General features: G+C 42.6%; 1 protein-coding gene and 1 long non-coding RNA gene across 4 annotated transcripts in view; both read left to right on the top strand.

Annotated features, from left to right (window-relative positions):
* Positions 1 to 21,967, top strand: part of DEPTOR (DEP domain containing MTOR interacting protein) — a 119,221-nt gene that overhangs the window by 11,130 nt on the left and 86,124 nt on the right. The window lies entirely within an intron of this gene.
* LOC118718244 lies at positions 206 to 11,901 on the top strand. Its single transcript, XR_004987735.2, has 3 exons — positions 206 to 2,331; positions 2,541 to 3,738; positions 11,891 to 11,901. It is a non-coding gene; the product is annotated as an uncharacterized LOC118718244 (long non-coding RNA).

Raw genomic sequence — 21,967 nt, forward strand, 5'->3', positions numbered from 1 at the left:
GTCGAGGTTCAATTCCTGATCAGGGCACATTCCCTAGTTGCAGGCTTGAGCCCTGTGTGGGGGGGGGGGGTTGGGGGGGGGGGGGGCGCATGCAGGAGGCAATCAATCAATGATTCTATCTCCCCATTGATGTTTCTCTCTCTCCCTTCCTCTCTGAAATTATATATATATATATATATATATATATATATATATATATATATATATTTATAAACAAATAATTAAACTTATATCTTAGTGCACCTTCATGAGTTTAGCTTTCTATTCTTCAAATGGGTAACGTGTACAAATGCATCAGATCATTTGTACTCAAGTACTGACAAAGAACTGTGATGTAAAAAGTGTGATTTTTCTGATGTCTGTGTTGAGTACAAAAGAGAGAAGCTCCAGTTAAACTCATTGAGAAGCGTCTGTGAAATCCAAGAAGCCGGGCTTGGAGCCAACACTTCTGTCTACATGTTTGCTGTTTGCTGACTTTGCATTAATGTGGGCTTTAAGCCAAGAAGAGCAGTCAGATCACTCAAGACTTTCTTATAATTTACAATCACATCTTTCCAGGGAAAGGTGTAGGGTTTAGGGCCAGGGATTACTTAGAAACCAGCCTTCCAATGCACCAGGACAGAACGATTTGATGTTTTATCATGGGACAAAACGATTTGATGAATTACATGCTTAATTAATAGGAGGGAATCTTTTTGATTCTCACCCCTTTAGCTTCACCTTGGGTGGTTGTTTTGCTGTTAGATAATTTCATATTCGAAAGGGAACTGGAGGAAGAAGAAGTTGGTTTGGCTACAAGTCAGCAGTTCTGGAGAATGTTTACTCAGGGAGGAGCTTGGAAACTGTGAGAATTTGGGGATTATCAGAACATTTTCAGTTCTTTCATGTTCCCACCCTACCAATGCTGACCTTCTAGCCTCTGCCAGAGAAAACTCAAGCCATTCCTCAACCCGTATGTGTGGTGGTGGGGAAGGCCACCATGAGCACAGCAGGCATACTTACTTAAGAATCTAATCTACATTTGGGGGAATTATTGCAGTTCTTATTGGTTGCTTATGTGAACATAAATTTTATTATGAAATTTAGCCAAGCAGTCCTTAGAAGTACACATAATAAATATGACAGTTTTTTTTTAATTTTTTTTAACTTTGTAGTAAAAAATTCTATTTTTGATAGGGCGTTGGGACAGTTTTAAGTTACTTTGTCTGGGGAGTCTTGGGAAAGAACCTTCCAGATTTTTTGTACACTATCTTTAAAGGAAAACACTTATTGAAACCTCTATGGTAGACTATTTGTTCAAAGGTTAGATTTGAGAAATTTAGTTAGTCTCTTAAAACTGCATTTATTAGAATTCTTCAGTATTGCGCCAGGAGGCCTTGAGAACCCTATCTTATCTATGTGACCTGAAGTGCCTCCCCTGGCAGAAGGATTGTTAAACTGAAGCATGTGGTTCTCCCAAGGCGAATGTTTTCTTGTAAACATTTTAAAAAGATAGCACCTCTTTTCTAGTTGTGTCTGTTCAAGTGTTCAAAATGGGAAGAATACTTCCCATGCCAGTGGAGCTCAACTGGGCTCAGCCCTGAGCCCCCTGTCTGTTTGATAATCCTCCTGGGGGAGGGCCAAGGGGACTGCTGGCCCGTCTCCCCTCTAGACTGTTAGGAATGGGAGGTATAAGCAAAAGGGGACACCTTCTAAAAGGGAGGTCCGAATATGATTGCCGAACTTATTCTAGTAACTTAAAAGAGTGGGTTCTCCTCCCGCTTGGAACCTTCATCCTCTTTGTACAGACTTCCATCAAGGTCTCTGCAACCCTTTCCCTTTTTGTCCCCCGTGGGTGTGAGGGGATGGGGAAGGTAAATACCAGGTTTTATGGCATGGCTGAAAGAACACCTTTAATGGGGACCTATACATGTAAAGGGTCCCAAGAAGGGCCCAGGTCCTTTATCTTCTCATTATTCTACAAAGAGTTGGGCAGGAGCCCAAAGCTGCCAGATCCTGTCCCCCTGCAAATCGACCTTCTCTGGGGCAGTATGAGGATGGCCTCATCTCTGGATCACAAATAACGTGAACTTGGGCACTGAAAAGACTGAGCTGGGAAATACCAGGTGTGCAGCACCTGGAGACTTTGGGGCCTTGTTTGAAGTCACAGCTGCTCCTGCTTGGGGAAGGGAGCCACTAGTCCCAGGGGAAGCTGGGTTTGGGTACAGCCCCTCCTGCTGGGGAAAGGCTGGGCTTCCAGTCCCAGCCAGCTCACTGCCTGGCAAGTCAAGCTGGGTCATATCCACAAATCCCATGTGTGCCTCCAGTGGGCAGATCCGCGCATTTTCTAAGGTAGGGGTGTCGAACTCAATCAGAGAAGGGGCCAAAATCTAAAATCCAGCCTAAATCGCGGGCCGAATGGTTTACTGAACAGTCATAAACTGTCATTGTGATGGAAACGCAGCGGAGTGCAGTGATGACAGCGTGGTGCGGGCCACATTTCAAGGCCTGGCGGGACGGATTTGGCCCGCGGGCCTTGTGTTTGACACATGTGCTCTAAGGTGAGGTACGGTCTTATTCATTCTTAGGTCTGGAGCTTCCCTGTCTAAAATCCCGGAAGAAGGATTCCATCTTTCAATGCTCTAAGTGCATTTTGACTCACCCTAAAGTTTTGAAACGAGGACTTTAAACTTTACCTTATTTGATAAATGAGAGTGTTTAATTCAAAGGTTAAAAACTAGGTTAAGTCTTTTCACCTCTGACTCTGTTTTCCATTGCTTAACACTGAGCTTTCATTATTCCTTGGCAATAGACTGTAAGTTTTATTACTGTGCTCTTTATTGTGATACTCATTGGTTTGGTGTTATTCTAATTTTCTTTTAGCCTTCTCAATAAAAAAGTAACAAAAATAATTAGTATTTATTGATGATATTGGATATTATTGACAATAACCAGTATTATTACCAGTATGACAAGTAGTGTGATAAGCATTTTACATGAATTGTATCATTTAAGCCCCAAATAAGTATCATTAGAACCATTTTGAAGATGGGGACACAAAGGATTAGACTAGAGAGTTTAAGAAACTTGCCCAGTCAAATGGAACAGCTGGCTTTGCAGCTCCACAATGTCCCATCAAAATCATGCTCTTAGACTTTACAGGTTGAGGACACAGCTGGGCTCAGCCCTGATCCGGGGTGCCTGGGGTCAGAGGTGGAGAATGCCTCTGCTACCGTGGACATGGAGCCTAGAAAGACTTGTCTCTGAATATTCATGTCCATATTGAGCAAAATTTAAACTTTCTCACATAATATATCAACTATATACATCAAAATGATGAACAGCAACATTAATATATACCAAAATCAATTTAAAAAATACTTAAATGCTACAAAAACTTGGCTTAGTTGAGTGAAAAATTAGCTATTTATACTATTTCATATACCCAATCATTAGGAAGCATTCTGAATGTATATACAGGAAATGTGTCAGATTAGCTTTTGTGTGTCTTTTTTTTCTTTCTTTTTTTTTTTCCTGCTGCAAAAAGCTTTATTGTTTCATTTGGCCCTATGCATGGGAGAGGGCTTCAGGGTGGTTAAAGAATGGCTAGTGGTTTCGGAGAGAGGCTCAGGAACAAGCCAGACACCAGGGGTATACAGAGGTCCCCTCAAAGGCCTCTGGGCTCCAAAGGCTCCTAGTCCTGCTTGAGGGTGAGCCTTTCAAAGAGATACTCGCCCAATCCAGCCTGGGGGCCCGACAGTCTTCAGAGATGAATCAGGTGGTCGCCCTTCTTCTTGATGAGTTTCACCTGCTCACCCGGAAGTGGTTCTCCAGGAAGTCACAGGATGAGGATCTGTGTGGGCAGAACCCAGGGCCTGCAGCTCCACAAGGGCCTGGTGCAGGTTCCTCTCCAAGGCCAGGGCGGCTTCCATGGCATCTTGAGTTTTGCCCACTCATCCTGGGAAGGCTCCTGCAGGTCCTGGAAGAGAATGCGGCCACTGGCTTGTTATGCAGCTTTAAGAGACAGTCAGGGCCCTTTTCTCCACTAGCTTGTGGAAGAAGTGACCCACGCCTGCAAGAGCCACATCGCCAGAGTGAAAATAGAAGCCCAGAGAGAGGTAGGAGTAGGAGGGTGGCAGATGCAGGCTGACCAGGCAATTGACTGTAGCCTCCACCTTGGTGGAATAATTCTGATGGAATAGCTCATGGTTGTTCAGCAGTAAGGAGTTAAGATAGAAAAAAAAAACCCTGGAGTGTTGGCTGATCCTGGACATGGTTCTGAAGGTGGTGGTGACTGGATAAGACACAGGAGAGTGGCTGGAGGCTGGAAGAAGGGGCATCCCTGGGTCTGTTCCGTCCAAACACTGTTGAAGCAAGAGACAGATCTGAGACCGCCGAGGGCACTGTCTGTATGTTTTAATTGAAGATAATAATAATAATAAATACTCTTCATCTGTGGACTTTCATTAACTAAAACTATTAGTATTTCTGGACTGTGAACAGCTGTAATATCTTAGGCTCTAGAAGGAAACTTGCTTGTTGTTGCTTCTCAGTGACATGAAACTGTAGGAAAATGCATATTGCCAGAATTATGTTTTATACATAAAGAGTAATATGTATAATAATAGTTATACATATCAGTATATTCTCATGCAAGAAACATGAAAAAAATGTTCTAAATATTATTGGTACATTGTATCGATATATGAAGAGTTTTTCAAGGTATTGCTCAATGTCTAGTTAGAGCTAGAAAAATATGTTTTACTTGGTAAACTATAGATTCTTACTATAGTATACACTAGGGGTGTCGAACTCAATCAGAGAAGTGGCCAAAATCTAAAATCCAGCCTAAAACTGTCATTGTGATGGAAACGCAGCGGAGTGCAGTGATGACAGCGCGGTGCGGGCCACATTTCAAGGCCTGGCGGGACGGATTTGGCCCACGGGCCTTGTGTTTGACACATGTGGTATAGACTAATAGCAAGCGTTTGACTCATTGTGCTCAAAGAGTGTAATTTGAAATAACAAAAAAGCACTGGATATTCAGTTCAAGACCCTCTTACTAGGAATGGATAAGGCAATGATTGCATGATTATAACTGAACTTTTCACTCTAAATCTTGAAATCTCATGGAAAATAGGTCCTATAGGTGTTGATTTTAGGATTAGAGAATTCAGAATTCTAAGGGTTGGGGGGATCTTGGATTCAAGACAATAAATAGATCAACGTGGCTCAGCTACCATTCTGGAATCACTCTTCATTATGAGAGTGTCCACGATTATTTTTTAAGTTGAAAATATGAATTTTAAAATGACATCTGAGAATCAATTATGTATGTTTGGAATAGGCAAAAACTATGGGTGGTGGGCTGTATCTGGCCCACTACTTGTTTTTATAAATAAAGTTTTATTGGAACACAGCCATGCCCACTCATTGGCTTATAGTCTATGGCTGCTTTTATGCAAAAACAGCAGAATTAAGTAGTTCCACTCAAGTCTCTAGGGCCTACAAAGTCAAAAAGATTTACTACCTGGTCCTTTTCAGAAAAAAGTTTGCCAACTTTTGATGAATAGGAGAGAAAGAGAGAGAGGGGAGGGAGGGATGGAGAGAGATTTATTTGTGCAGGGTTATATTAAGGAATACCTACCAGAAATTTATGACATTCTTCTAAAGAAGAATACTTGGCAGATTTATAAATTGATTTGGAGAAATTTTGGTGTTGGATGATTATTATTTCTATTTTAAAAGACAAATTTAGAAAACCAAGTTTAGAAATATTCTCATTTTGATCAAGGGTAAGGTCATATAAGTCATATTAGTCTTTAATTTCTCTTTGTCCTATGATATAAAGCTTACTTTGTCACACGTTGAGCTTGTGTGTGTTTATGTTTTCAGGCTTCTTCATGTCACTAGACAAGAAATTACACCAAAAATTTGTTATTACTTAGCTGGTTTGCACTTTAATCATGCACATGGGAATCTCTTTCCACCTTTATGAATTCTTGCTCTTAGTCTCAGGAACTGAATGAAGCCTGAAGAAGGAATTACCTACTCTTTTTATGTCTTTTTTTTTTTTTTTTTTTTTTTTTTAAGGGAAAAGTTGTCTATCAGAGGGACTAAGAACGTTGTATGCATTCAGGACATTTAACATAGGCTTTAATGCTTTAAATCTGTGTAAGAATCTGTATATGTTTAAATTGTTAGTCAAGAATGTCAGTTCAGGAACATTTGAGATCTTGCTCCCTGCCATATGTTGTCAGTTTGGCTCAAATAAACTCATAAACATTCTCAAAAAAAAAAAAAAAAAAATCTCAGTTCAGTAAAGTATCTGCTTGCAGAGACAAGTCTATTATTGGCAATTGGTATGGCCTTTGCTTTGTAAAACCTTTTCTTTTGGCAAAATCACAAATCTGTTATGAAACAACCAACATTTGTATTCCCTGAGTCACCATATAGCTCAAAGAGACTTGTTAGCCTACTTCAAAATCTTACAGGCATCATTATCAAGAAATTCCAAAAGTCTCTGAGAATTTCTTGCTTACTTTTAATTCCTTCTAGCATTCCCTGAGAGGTACACTTGTGTTTTCTAAGCTTTCTTTTCAGCCTTTCCTTGATTTTGTAAGAGCCTCTCAGTCCTTTCAGTGAAAATCTCTTTTGCTTAAATCAGCCAGAATTAGCTTTGATTCTTATTAGTACCAGGAATTAGGTGTATAGATATTCTGTGACAAAAATTACAGATACCTGTTACACTCTTTTCGCTCCTGAAAGCACAGACTCTGAGATATTTATAAAAAAATGTTGCCTGTTACAAAGTGTTAAAAAAGGGGGGGGGGGGGCTAATTCTGGCTTGGTATAGCATAATCATCTTATGATCCCTCACATTTGTCTGAGCTTTAATACGTAAAAACCATTGGACTTGTAACCAATTGTTATATAGAGGGCTGTGTGTTATTTGTATAACTCTCATGGTCTCTCCACTGTTCTAGGAAAAGGGTATTAATGCTTGCTGATTGATCCCCTATGGAAGATGAAATTGCTTTTAATTTCCAAGGAATGAAATCTCATTTGTCCCTTTCCTCCTCTAAAAATAGGAAAAGTGAGGTTTGGGGAATTGGTCTTCTCTGTGCTTTGGAGTTTTCTATTTAATTGATGTGGTGGATTGCAGTTTTACATCTCTTCATGGAGAAGGACACTTACATAGTTCTATCATGAGTCAGTTAACATTTTTGGGGTCTTTTTTCAGTTTAGCCTGTCACTTCAATGTTCTGTTCAAATTGGTAAGTATTTAGGTACAAACATTAAAATCCCACTTTAGAGTCAGCTAATTACACAATCGCAGGTAAGATGACACATGAGCATATTAATATTTTTAGCTTTCACAGATGCTATTAGGAAGATATGTAATTACAGCCTCATGGAGTTTCAGCAACTGTTAGTTGATGGCCCAGATGCCTTCAGAAAAAATGGAAGGAGGTCAAACTGTGAGGCTTTGGTCTGTAAAATCAGTCACTTCCTAGGTGAGATGAATATATAAGAATGTTCCATTAATTCTATAATAATTTTCCTTTCTTCTTTCTTAGTTCTGTGATCAGTATTTGAGTTACAAATTATGATCACCAGCTTATATTTAAACAACATCTTATCTTTTATAAACAGATTTTTTTCCAATCAATTCTATTGATTCTTATCATTTTGGTGGTCTAAGCCTGTGAGCTAAGAGGAGTCAGTGATTATTTTGATTCCCAGTACAGAGCTGAAGTGCTTTCCTAAAGTTCTCTCATACTATTTTGATTTATTGTTATGTCCCTAATGTTCAGGTCAAGATGGGTACATAGTTGACATATAAAAAAATTTGCCAAGTGGCAAAAGAAATGCAGCTCAGTGAGAAGAGGAAATAGCTTGGCCAGGGACACACAGTTACTCAGTGATGAAGGCAGAGTTCAGATTTAGGATTTTTGGTTGCAAATCCCACACAGCTCTGTAGTGCGGATGCCCCAATGGGGGCAGCTGAAATAAAGAAATAAAGAAATAAAGAAATACATCTTTAAATGCAGATCTCTTAACTTGGATGAGAGATTACTTTAGAGCTAAAGTTAAGTTCCATAATTCTGAAGTGTTTAAATGGAGTTTTTAAAAATATATGAAATTGGAGGGGAAGTCTTGAGGGCCAAGTCAGTTTGGAATTCACACTACATCATCACATTTCAGAGGGTTTAGATATGAAAGCTCCTTTGCATGTCAAAGACAAGGAAAGTGAAGTTTACCCAAGGCGCATAGTCCATGAGGATGGTCTATGTTGCTTGGCACCAGGCTGATACACACTAGGTGATCAGTTAATATTTGTTGACTGGGTGAGGCCCAGACTACTAAAGCAGTTGCTCCAAGTTATACCTTAGTGAAGGTCTTCAATCAACATACTGATATTGGTGGGGTGTCCTTTGTGCTCCCATCTGTTACTTGTGTAAGTGGGCTTCTGGGGATGCCAATGGAACAAGAATTTCCCGAGGCCTCCATGGGAGGATGAGGTATAATGGAAAGCTTTATTAAAGAGGTATCAGTAAGGGAGTTCCCCTCCAAAGTCCCATCTCCCTCTCTCCCACCATTTTTGTCTTCAGCAGGAGTAAGATCGAAGCCACTCCCCAGAGTTTCTGCTCCATATTTGCATAGTCCAGTCCAGCATCTGGCTAGATTAGCTTGTATTCCCAGCTGCAGTCCATTGTGTGTGATGTGTCATGGAGGTTTTAGGATGACAGGTTAGTTTAGGCCCGTGGTTGGCAAACTGTGGCTTGCAAGCCACATGCAATTCTTTGGCCCCTTGAGTGTGGCTCTTCCACAAAATACAATGGCCTGGGCAAATCTATTTTGAAGAAGTGGCATTAGAAGAAGTTTAAGTTTAAAAAATTTGGCTCTCAAAAGAAATTTCAACCATTGTACTGTTGATACCATGTTTCCCCGAAAATAAGACAGTGTCTTATATTAATTTTTGCTCCCAAAGATGCGCTAGATCGTATTCTCAGAGGATGTCTTATTTTTCCACGCGCTAGGTCTTATTTTCGGAGGATATCTTATTTTCTGGGAAACATGGTATTTGGCTCTGTTGACTAAGGAGTTTGCTGACCACTGGTATAGGCCAAAGAGGAAGCTCGTACAAGGAAGCAGGAGCAAAGCTAGAGGAACGAGAGAAAGAACTTCTTTGTCTGCCAATTATAATTGGGAATTTAACCAATGAACCAGGATTTTGTGCCCTTGCATTGGCTTCACTCTTCTATCCAATGATCCTTGTTTCCCAGGCTAGACTGACAGGCAAGCACCTTCCCTACCGTCACCCTCATGTCACTGTGCATGCATTCATCTCCCATTGTTGGACTCCTTCCCCCAGTGATTTGCATGGAATGGACCGGTGGTTTCTGGGAGTGTGAAGTTGCAGCTTCCTGGTGAAGCTGCCCAGATGCTTATAATGTCTGGCCTTCCCTTTGATTTTTTCTATTATTAATAATACTCATAACTGGCTAGTTACAATGGTAACAACACCGTCTCCATGTCATCAATACAATCAAGTTGTTGAACTCAGGCTGGAGGGACCTTAGTGGTAATCTAAGCCCTTTCAAATAACTCTTACTTGGCCATTTGACTTGGTACCAGAGCAAGAATGGAACTGGCAGTCTTGGTTCCTCCCTACTTTCTACTTCCTCATGTCAACTCTGAAAGTATTTATGAGGACTCAACAGAGTCACTTCCTCTGGAGACCAAGTGGTCCTGGGATAAGTAATGTATGTACAGCTGAGGGTCATAGCTCAGCCCTATGCTCTTTTCCTCTCAGTCCCACAGGTATTGTCATAGACTGTTCTACTCCAATACAGCATATCTCTGCATTTCTCATTAGTTCTTCCCAGATTTAGCAGTCCTTGGTCTCCATCTCTTATGCAAGATTGAAACTGGCCAGCCTGCTCTTGATGAATTAAAAATGTATACTTTCTTATATCACAGCTCTAAATTTTCTACTTAACTGGGATGTTAAGGGTTATACTTCAATTCCTTGAGCATGAACACCCTTCCCCACCCCAAAAGCATCTCAGGTCCTCTGCAAGGACAGACAGCAGGAAGTGAAACACACTCTGATTGTTCATGTGCCAACTTGTGTCTTTGAGTCAATTGCCATTGGAAAGAGAAAATTGGGCATACATTTCTTACTTAAACTATGAGTGTCTCTTATGTGACAGACACCAATACTAGAACAATAGGTAGACCACAGGAACCCTTCCCTCAGGGAACTCACAGAGATTCCAGCCTGCAAGTGCCAAGAATGGAAATGTGGACAATTACACAATGTGATAATTTCTGAGACAGAAGAATGTGGAAGGTGCAGTAAGAGCACCAGGTGGAACTGATTGACTCTGCCTCAGGGAGGGGAATAATGAAGACTTCTTTGAACAGGTGACAGCTAAGCTGGGATTTGAAGGAGTTGATTCATAGTACAGTGGCTGGGGGGAGTAGGGGTACACTTAAGGCAGAGAAAATAACAAGTAGAAAGACTTGAAGATGTGAAATGTTATGGTGTCTTCGGGAAAGTTCACATAATCTTTCAGCTTATTGGTTTTTCAAATGTTTCTGCTTTTCCATCCTTATTTATAAACACATTTTGAGCATAGATGCTCCCCATCATAAGCACATTAATTTAACAGTTGTACACATGCACTGCTATTCTGATGCATTATGTACACTATAAACACACACAAATAGAAATTTTAAAATCACTTTTGCCTGGCCAGCGTGGCTTAGTGGTTGAGTGTTGACCTCTGAGGAGGTTATAGATCAGGGCACATGTATAGGTTTTGGGCTTGATCCCACAGAGTGGGCATGCATGAGGCAGCCGATCAATGATTCTCTGTCATCATTGATGTTTCTATCTCCTCCCTTCCTCTCTGAAATCAATAAAAATATATTTTAAAAAATTAAATCACTTTAAAGGTGAGTTAAAATTAATGTAGACATTTTGATCTTTTCTGGTTGTATCCAGAAGGATGGTCTTCGGCCCCTCCTCTGTAAGTCACTCTCTAGACCCTAAGCCCCCATGAGGGAGGCCAGGGGGCTCCGATTCACTGCGGTGTGCCCTCTGGTTAGTATAGTGTCTGGCATTACTAGATACCTGATAAATGTTTGTTGGCTTGAGCTGGTTTCCAGTGTTGTCAGAGAGTTAGCCTAAAGTGAGCTGGTAACAAGTGTGTCTCAGTTTTACTGAGGGAAGACTTTTGTAGATTTTCCCAGGGGTTAAGCAGAACACCAGAGCTTTGAGCGTAAGCTCTGACTTACACTTTTTGTCTTGGGACGAGGCAAGTCCTTCACATAATTTCTCTGTGTCTCCTCAGGGCATTCATGCTGTTCAGCAGGGCAATAATATTCCTGCACGTCACATGGTGTTTGCAGTGAGTGACTAATAAAAGTGATATTGTGAAGCACTTGGCACTGGTGAAAGGCCTATCAAAATGGTAAATAGCCCTTGTATAAGCAGCTGGAGAGAATGAGGCCATTCTTCCTCCCACCATGGCTCTTACTGGGAGTGATAACAATATCAAAAGCATATTTTTCTGACCAACTTTTGAATCCAGGGGTCTATGATGTTGTGGCAACAGAACTGTCCTTTCCACATGGCAGCAAACAGTACCTTGCAATTAACAGATGGGTTTGAACACGATTTAAGGCAGTGTATGTGAACTTGTTTTAAAGTGCAATTAACCTTTGATTATAGAATACTTAAGCTTATACACTTTCAGGTATATATAGAGAACAGATTCTTCAACAAATTTCAGAGAAACTAGGAGATATATACATATATATATATGTGTGTGTGTGTGTGTGTGTGTGTGTGTATCCCTTTTTATCTTTTTCTCTCAGAATAACTTTGTATACATAGGCCTGCTGATAATGTTTTTATCTTTAGTTACTCAGCCTACAAATATTTGTAGAGAGCCTGTGGGGCCAACTTTTGTTTGTATTAAACGAGATAGCAAGAAATAAACAGCATGCCTTGGCCCGTGTGGCTCAGTTGGTTAGGTGCTGCCCAGTGCACCTAGGGGTTGCTGGTTCCATTCCAAGTCAGAGTACATGTCCAGGTTGCAATTCAATCCCCAATAAGGGGGGCATGCAGGAAGCAGCCGATCTATATTACTCTCTCCATCTCCCTTCCTCTCTATAAGCAATAAAAACAAAACAAAACAAAAACACACACACACACACAACAACAACAACAACATTAAACAAAGGAGAGAGAAAGAAACAGCATGATTTGTGCCCTCAGGAAGATTACTTTCAGGTGGAGAAATAGAATGCGAGTCCATGGATAAATGCAGGGCAATTGAACAAACCACTGCAAAGACCCTTGAAGAATTGAAGCAGTGGTTGTAGAAAAGAGAAATCCTTGTGACCTAGAAAAGAAGGAGATGGCTTCCTAGTGAGGTGGGACAGGAGAAAAGATGGAAGTCGAAGGGAGGAAGGATGGATTCCTGGGCAGGAATGCCAGGAACAAAGACACAGAGGTGGGGTAGACAGAGGGGCTGTGCCTGCTTGATGAGAGCTGGGGCTTAGGGTTGGGAACAGGGGTCAATGCCCTTTGATAAGGGAAGAGGCAGAGTGAGGAAGCTTTTATTACTGCACAGAGGACCCAGAGCCTGTGGCACATCAAAATGAAAAGAGAGCCTCTGGATGTCCTTACAGAGGACTGTGAGCTTTGCGTCAAGTATATATTGGAAGAGTGGAGATCCAGAGACTAAAGGAGGAGATTCTAGACTTGAGTGGTTGAGATTTGAAGGCAAATAAAGGGAAATTTCCAAAGGGTCAACCACAGAACTTGCTGACAAATTAAACATAGGTGATGAAAGAAATTGAGTACAAAAAAAGAGCTTCTGTCAGCACTATACGGAGTACTGGGAACACAAAAGAACTGAACCCTAATTTCTCTCTTTAAGGAGTTAGTTCAAGGTGGCTGAGAATGTTATCTGGGTGGCTGGAATATTCAAAGAATCATTCCTAGAAATCAGATGTTTGGGAAGAGGAACTAGTTAAGTGGGGAATGATAAGAGAATGTGTGGGGAGTGGCAGTTGGATAGATTTGTTGTTTTGGTTTAACATATGTTTTTATTGATTTCAGAGAGAAAGGGAGAGGTAGAAAGAGATAGAAACACCAATGAGGAGAGAGAATCATTGATTGGCTGCCTCTTACTGGATCCGAGCCCACAACCCTGGCATGTACCCTTGACCGAAATAAACCCAGGACCCTTCACTCTGCTGGCCTATGCTCTATCCACTGAGCCAAACCAGCTAGGGCTAGATTTGCTTTTAACATATTATGGATATTTTGTTGTTGTTGTTGTTGTTGTTGTTGTTGTGTGTGTGTCTCCTGTACAGATAGAAGACAACATTTTTATTTTGAAAAAAACAATACCCATTTCAGTTGCTGGTCTTTGAACTACAGAAACTGGTTCACCAGAACAGCTATTTAGGCTATGCCTGGTATATATTTGGGGATCAATGGATGTATATTGGTTGAGAAATCTTTTATCAGCTTCTTAGCTGGAAGCAGCCACCACTCTAGCTGCAGATGTCACTGAGAACACTTTTGAGGGCTCTCGAAATATTTTTAAACACTGAGAAACCTTGTTTTTCCCCCTCATGTTCCAGACCTGTACGCCCAAGCCTCTGGCAGCTTCAGCATCTGTCCTAAGCTGAAAATAGATGATTGTAACTCTACACGGTGTTTGTACTGCATGCTTAGCACAACATTCTCTTTGATATATTCATCCTCATTTGGGAGCCCAAAGGAAATGAAATTTGCTGTTTCGTGCTCCCTGGCACTGTGGTTTGCGGTAGATCTTTTCAGTACAAAATGTGCCTCTGAAACAGCCTATTCGGTTTTGATCTCTGAGTAAGGATTTACCCTGAAGGCTCTTCTGGGTGTCCATAAAAACAGAGAAGTTAGAGTTGAAAGAGATTTTAGAGATAAATCTGGCCAGCTTCCTCATTTTCCAGATTAGAAATTCTGTTGCCTAGTCAGGTAGAAATTGCAGGAACTAGAGTTCAGAGACAACACAGTCCCTGGCTTCTGTTGGCCACCCAGCCTGGGATGAGGTGAAGTCCACTTTCTCAGCCCAGTTTATGCTTTGGGCATCCTTTCCCACCAGTGGGTCCAATGCTTTCCTCTTCTTCCCTTCCTCTTAATCAAATGAGAACAGATGTAATAGCTTCACTTATACTTGCTGCTTAACTGATTACATTTAATACACAGGAGCTTATCACCTATTTCTCAGCTAAGACCTGTCTTAAAAAGAGCTGGCATGGCCCTGACCAGTTTGACTCAGTGGATAGAGCGTCGTCGGCCTTTGGACTGAAAGGTCCCGGGTTCAATTCCGGTCAAGGGCATGTACCTTGGTTGCGGGCACATCCCCGGTGGGTGGTGTGCAGGAGGCAGCTGATTGATGACTCTCTCTCATCGATGTTTCTAACTCTCTATCCCTCCCCCTTTCTCTCTGTAAAAAATTAATAAAATATATATTTTTAAAAAAGAGCTGGCATGGCTCAGTAGTTAAACATGGATCTGGATCTATGAACCAGGAGGTCACGGTTTGATTCCTGGTCAGGGAACATGCCCAGGTTGCAGGCTTGATCCCCAGGGTGGAGTGTGCAGGAGATAGCTGATCAATGATTCTTTTTCTTCATTGATATTTCTCTCTCTCTCTCTCTCTCTCTCTCTCTCTCTCTCTCTCTCAAATCAATAAAAAAATATATTTTTAAAAAGACTTGTATGACTTCTTATTGGATGGCAGGCTGTGCTCCTGCTCTGGGAGGGTGAGCACCAGTGAGCAGATGGGGATACATTTAAAGAAGAAAAGGCTCTAAAAATCACACGAAAAGTCTGGCCAGGAGTTAGTTCACTTGTCAGCTTTGTAGGGTTTTTGCAAGGCGTGGGCCACAGACTCACAGGTTCCTGGGGCCCTGGGGAGGGGCGCTCCAGTGCCTGGAAATTTACTCTCTGAGAGTAAGTCTCACCTTGACCACACCCTGACCCACAAAGGTCTGCTTGATGAGCACACACCTGATGGGCTGCTCTCCTCCCACCACCCTTTTCTTCTTTTTGCTCAGAACACACTGTGGGTTCTGTTTCACTGCTGCCCAGTGGTTTGCAAAGTGTGCTCCCTAGGGAGCCTCGGCAGCATCCCTGAGCATTTGTTAGGCATGCGCACACTAGGCCCAGCCACGTGTGGTCTCACCCGCCCTCCGGGCGATCTTCCTCAGGCCATCTTTGAGCATCACTGCTCTCCCCTTCTCTAACTTGAATCTCTGCCTCCGGCTGCAGATCACCCGGCATGTATTTTTATATTCCATTCGTTTTAGTTATCATTTCATGATCTTCTGTACCTCATCTTCCTCTCTGTATTTTTTCTTTGTCTACAAATCAACTCTGAGACATTTTTCTCAGGGAAGACCTTTTTAGTTTCCAACACTGGGTTGCGGTGAGTGCCACCTGGGTGTTACCGGCAGTGACTTGCTAGGCTGTCGTAGAGTCCAGGCCAGCTCTCTCGCCAGCGGGCCACTCCTCAATAAACTGCTAGATTAGCAGCAGCCTCTGTTTCCAGGCTGCCCCAAGGTGGAGTTCAGCATACGGTCCAGCCAGAGTGAGGAGGCCAAGCTTGATGTTCTGGCAAGGGGAAGTGGGCAAGTCCCCTAACTTCTCCAAGTTACAGAGATGTCAGGGAGGGTTTGAACTACCGATCCTGAAGTTAAAACAGTTCAGTGATTGTCATTTGTTTGGTTCTAGCAGCTCTTGCAGGAAGCAAGGACTCAGGAGTGTTTCCAGGCAGCGACTGAGCGCTCTCTCACCTTCCATTCTCTCTGCTTTTACCTGCACTCCCTCGTGCTAATCCTCTAATGAAAGGGAGCAGCCGAGTCTGTCTGGAAGTTGCTAGCCCACCCTGTTGTTCCTGGTTCAAGTCCATAGACATTAAGCAAATTTAGTGCAAAACCCTGTATCGGTGCTAAAAAACAGTGCTCAACAACCAAGGACTTCATTGCTCTAAAAAGTAATTGAAACAGCTGTTTTGTGTATTCTTGATGGTACATCTGGCAAAACCTGACAAGGAGATATATTACGTAATAATGAGAGCAGTAAGAGTTGACACTGAGAGCTTATCATCTGCTAAGTACTTTATATAATTTCTCATTCATTGCGCCTACTATACGACATACCATTCCCGTTTTGTAGATGACAATATTGAGGCACTGAGAAATTGAATGCTTTGTCCAAAGTTACACAGTGAATAATGGATGAAACTTGAATCTGAACTCGGATTCCACAGCTCTTGTAGGACTGACTGATGAATAGTGAATGAGGACAGCAGGAAGTAAATGTGCTAACTAGTGCCCCTGAGTTCCTATTCCTCCCTGAGAGCCATACTCTCTCACCCCCCACTTGTGGCCACCTGAGCAGGAACATACAGGGAGGGACAGAATACATGTCCCATTTTGAGAACCGCTGTTCTAAGGGAAGAGCAAGTGCCCGTGTATTGGGAGGAAGGAATCAGGAAATAGCATCCTGGATGACAGAGGGCCAGGGTACGGTATGGGGGCCACGATTGGAAACAGCAGCCAAGCTGTAAGAACCCTGCCCAGGCCTTTGCCGGGACAGCAAGGACCTTTATGTACCCGTGTTGAGTCACTGTGTCCTCGGCGAGTTCCAGGAACCATGCCGGGCTTGTTCCTGTACCTGTAAAGCGGCAATTAGAGGCCTGCTACTCCTGGGTGTGGCGTGGAAACAAATAATGACTTGTTTGGGGGGGGGGGGGGGAAGGATTCTGGAGCTTCTTGGAAAGGAGCAGTGTAAGCAGGGAGAGCATCGTTCTTTTGAGTCTGAAGGACAAGATAAGAGCTGAAGATGGTGATACATTGCTCTGTGTTCCTTTAGAGCAGGAGACCTCTGAGGGGAAAACCCCCTGTGAAAGAATGCAATGAAAATCTCAGGTCTAATGAGATATGGAAGGCTGACTTAGGGACCTTCCTGTCACGGCCCTATACTTACCTCTTATCTCCGAGATGAAATGAAAAAGTTATTTATTTATTTAAAATTTTAAAATTATAGATGGCATACAGTATTCGTTTCAGGCACACCACATAGTGATTAGACATTTATATACCTTACACAGCGATCACCATGATAAGTTGAGTGCCCATTTGTCACCACACATAGTTATTAGTCATGAGAGATTTGTGAGGGATTCCTGGACTCTTATATACACACTAGAGGCCCAGTGCAAGAAATTTGTGCATGGGGGATGGGGTTCGCCTCAGTCCAGCCTGCACCCTCTCCAATCTGGGACCCCTCAGGGGATGTCCGACTGCCAGTTTAGGGATCAGGCCTAAACTGGCAGTTGGACATCCCTCTCACAAGCTGGGAGCACTGGCTCCTAACTGCTCACCTGACTGCCTGCCTGATCGCCCTTAACTGCCCCTCCCCTGCTGGCCTGGTTGCCCCACACAGCCTGCTTTTCAGTGGTTTAGTTGTTTGTCACTAACCCCCTTGCCAGCCTGCTGTTTGGTCATTACTGTGACAGCATCCTGGACAATTTGAATATTCCTCTATTATTAGTATAGATCCCATTACAAAGTATTTGCTATTTGTCTTGTGGACTAATGCTGACTCCCTGGGATAGTGTCACTCACCAGGTCCATTCCCTGTCCCCCAGGAGTGTCATCCTCAATTAGTGCTTATGATAACAATATGATGACTGCTTTTGTAGGCACTTCTGCACACTCTGTTGGTATTTGCAGCAGGATCTGTGTGGTGTGTAGATTGCATATATTTTCACCTTACCTTGGCAGTCTAGCATAACTGGGATTTTTTTTTTTTCCTTCTTAGCCTATATAAGCATGAAGTAGGTAGAAAACAGATGCTCCTGCCATTTAAAATGTGATGGGATGGAAACCTCTCTACACATCAAATCAGGAGATCTGGGTTCAAATCCCGACTCTCTTGGAAAATGTGACTTGATCACATCACTTTAATCTTTCTGAGTTTTTTTCCCTTATTTGTCAAATGAGTAAGTCACTGTCTTCCTGGGTCACAGGGGGTACTTTTTGTCTCAGCTCTGACAGTCTATGGCTCCATCCAAATCTAAGGTACTCCTGTTACTATTTCTGCCAATACTGCTTCATCACCATTTAAAAAAAATATATTTTATTGATTTTTTACAGAGAGGAAGAGAGAGGGATAGAGAGTTAGAAACATCGATGAGAGAGAATCATAGATCAGCTGCCTCCTGCACATCCCCTACAGGGGATGTGCCCGCAACCAAGATACATGCCCTTGACCAGAATCGAACCTGGGACCCTCCAGTCCGCAGGCTGACGCTCTATCCACTGAGCCAAACGGGTTTCAGCTTCATCACGGTTTTAAATAGTGAATGATAGATGAGACTGGGAATCAAACATGCTTCCTGCCCGGGTGTATTTACCATCTCTATTTGCTGTGGTGACAAGACACACAGCATACTTGAGGCTTTGCTTTGTACTTGAGAGGAGGCCTGGAAGGGCCCTGGGCGGACCTTACAGCTCTGACTTTCCGATTCATAGAGCCATTGTTTACAGCCCCCCTGAAAAGGAGCCTTGCATATTATGTGTGTGTGTGTGTGTGTGTTTCCAAGACCTATTTCTTCTGGCTCTCCAGAATCACATGTGCTCTCTTAACATGAACCAGTTCCATTCTCTTTCCTGCCTGTTGCTGTCTGTATTTGTTCCATTGTTATGATGAGGCTGGGAGATTTCAGACATCTTCTTGAAGCAAAACTATATGAAATGTGTATTAGGATCTTGTCTCACATAACACACTCACACATATATGTGTATATAATCATGTAAGGATACTTGCGCAACTATTAATATTGGGTCCCTTTGGGGTCAATGAAAATGTCAAACACATCCCAGAGGAATTACAATAGTTTATAGCAAACTCCTGTGCATCTGTCTCTTAGAGTCAACAATGATCAGTTCATCACCAGTTACACAATTTGGTATTACACATATTTGAATTCTTCTCTCTACTATGAACATGTAGTATTTTGATCATTTGAAATTTGCATTATATAATAAATGCACACGTTCAAAGGAAACACAGTAGGTTAGATTTAACTTGTTCTGTCTTTCCTCTCATCCTTTTAGGGTGGGTGATGAACAGTGATTTTCTCTAAGTCCTTGAATTCCCAGGGACAGATTATTGGCTGTTGCTGCAGAACATCTGGAAAGGACAATAGCTTTGGTTTAAAGAACATTTATGTCAGGGCTCTGGCCCAAATCACAAGGTTCACACTGTCAGCCCCACTGTTTGGCTTGCTGTGTTTTTTAATAAACCCTTTACTTTGGCTGAGATTTATGACACTGTTTTTAAACGAGAATCTGTAGTTTCTACCTCTCCTTTGTTCCCTGGGTTCCACAACCCGCTGCAGTTCTCTGCAAGCTATTTTTTTAAAAACAACCCACTAAAAAAGCCACACAATAATTTCTCCTTCCCTTATCAGATAGATGGTAATTTTGCAGGGATTATTAACACCCTGCACCGAGTAGTGTTTGTTCTGCTCGGGCGGGAAGAGGAAATTGTCTGATGCAATTTCGGCAGCTGGTTAGCTGGACAGGAATAGAACATTACAAAATCACCTTGAATCTTAAGCCTGCGCACCAGTTGTCCGAGATGAATAATGGGAAGGTGGTGGTGTACTGAAATTCCTTAGCCAGTGGATTGAAAAGGCAGCTGAAATAGAGATAGTTTGTTATTCTCCCCAGTGGCACAGGGTGGATTGACCTGGCTGATGTGGATTGATCCTGAGTACACATAGTAGGCACTTATGTTTTCATATCATGGAAGATATGATGTTCTCATATCATCTTCTATGCGCCAGGCATGAAGATGATAAAACTAAATAAACAGCCCTCTCTTCATATCCCTGACCTCATTTAATTGCAATACGGTGGGGTGAATCTTTATTAGTGTAATTAAAATATGAAAACAAAAACAAAAACAGGTTTCCTGGCTTTAGAAGGCTGGGAGGTGTCCACTGAAAGGTACCTTTCAGGCTGAAGAACAAGCGGAATTTTCTTATTTTATTTTATTGATTTTTTACAGAGAGGAAGGGAGAGAGATAGAGAGCTAGAAACATCGATGAGAGAGAAACATCGACCAGCTGCCTCCTGCACAACCCCCACCGGGGATGTGCCCGCAACCAATGTACATGCCCCTGACCGGAATCGAACCTGGGACCTTTCAGTCCGCAGACCGACGCTCTACCACTGAGCCAAACCGGTTTCGGCAAGCGGAATTTTTTAAATAACTGAAGCTCAGAGGAAGGTACGTTTTAAGCAGAGGTGGTCTGTCTGGGTCAAGGCATGGAGGGCAATGACATGTTCAGGGGATGGAGAAGAGCCTAGTGTGTCCAGAGTGCAGGACAGGTATGCTTGAGAGAGAGAGAGAGAGAGAGAGAGAGAGAGAGAGAGAGAGAGAGAGAGAGAGAGGGGAAGAGGAGGAGGAGGAGAGGAAGAGGGGAAAGGGAAGGGGAAGGGGAAAGGGAAGGGAAGGGGAATGGCCAGGAAGCTTGGGAGGAGGCCTGGGGTCAAGGTGGAAGGTCTTTGGAGAGAATGTGATTCCAGGACACGCTCCTTAGAACCTGGGTAGGTGAGGTTCTTTGGATTCAGGGAAAGAGGCTTGCTTACACAGCCATGGCAGGGGCTGGTCCTGTGCTGGTTATTGCCATGTGTGTACAGCTGGAAGAAGACTGGGAAAACTCTACAGAGCCAAGGCCCTTCAAGTTGCCTCTTGCCATCTCTCATTTCCAGCTTCATGGGCTCGTTTCTCAGTCCTCTCAGCTTCACTGTGCTGTCCCGCCCACTCCCCCCTCACTCCTCAGTGTCCTTTAGTGCTGCTGACTTTTGACCTTTGTTCTAGGATTCCATGGAGACAGTATGGAGAATGCGGAGGGTGTATGTGGGAGAAGTGAATGGGGAAATCAGTATTTCCTGATTTCCCCATTTACTTCAGGACGTGGCAGCTGAACCCCTTTGGCCAGAGTACCCCACATGGCTCTGCTTTACACATTGACATCTGGGCGACTTCTGCTTCAAGAAAGTGTCCTATGGCACAACTAACGCTTGAAAACTCCACTCTAGTTTAACTCTCAGAGGGAGCCATTCTGCTTGGCTTAGCTAATCACACCCTTCACTTGGGTACAGCTTTATGCTCCTGGTCTCCCTGTTGATGTCCCAGTGGGCATGGGCAGGGGTGCCCCATGCAGAGAAAACAGGTAGGGGTTTGAACCCTGGTTAGGTGGGTAAGAAGTGGAAAGCAGTTTAACACAAAGGGGATGTTGGACACGGCAGACAATGTGACTGACATGTCCAGGTAAAATGCTGGGTTTGAAAGTATGGCTTTTAGCTCAGCCTTTTGTAATCTTTCTAGAGAATTCGATTTCATGAGAGGTTGGAAACTGCACTCTAGTTTAAATCTCGGAGGGAGCCATTCTGCTTGGCTTAGCTAATCACTGCCACTACACTTGGGTAGAGCCTTATGCTCCTGGAGCTATGCAAAATTGTTGTTTTTCAATGAAACATGAAAATATTTCTAATTCTGTCTCCTTCTTGGAGATCTTCATGAGTATCAGTATATGAAAAGCTATATAGTTGTAAGCGGTAAGTTTAGTTCAAGCAAAAAGAAGTGCTTTTTTAACACACACACGTTTAAAATTCCACAAAGTCAAAACATGAATCATTTTTTAAAAGATTTAGATAAATTTCATGAAAGTAGATGGTTACTAAGTTATGAGACAGGTACTCCTACTAAGTTAGTGAGAAGCCTCCTTACCATTTTGAAAAAATGGCATAATTTCTATGAGTGCCCTTGTCCATTCATTTGTTCACCAAATATTTATTAAGGACCCCTGGTGCCACTTAATTATGTGTTAGC

The sequence above is a fragment of the Pipistrellus kuhlii genome, unplaced genomic scaffold, assembly GCF_014108245.1.
Source record: "Pipistrellus kuhlii isolate mPipKuh1 unplaced genomic scaffold, mPipKuh1.p scaffold_m20_p_14, whole genome shotgun sequence".
In the NCBI taxonomy this organism is placed as follows: domain Eukaryota; kingdom Metazoa; phylum Chordata; class Mammalia; order Chiroptera; family Vespertilionidae; genus Pipistrellus; species Pipistrellus kuhlii.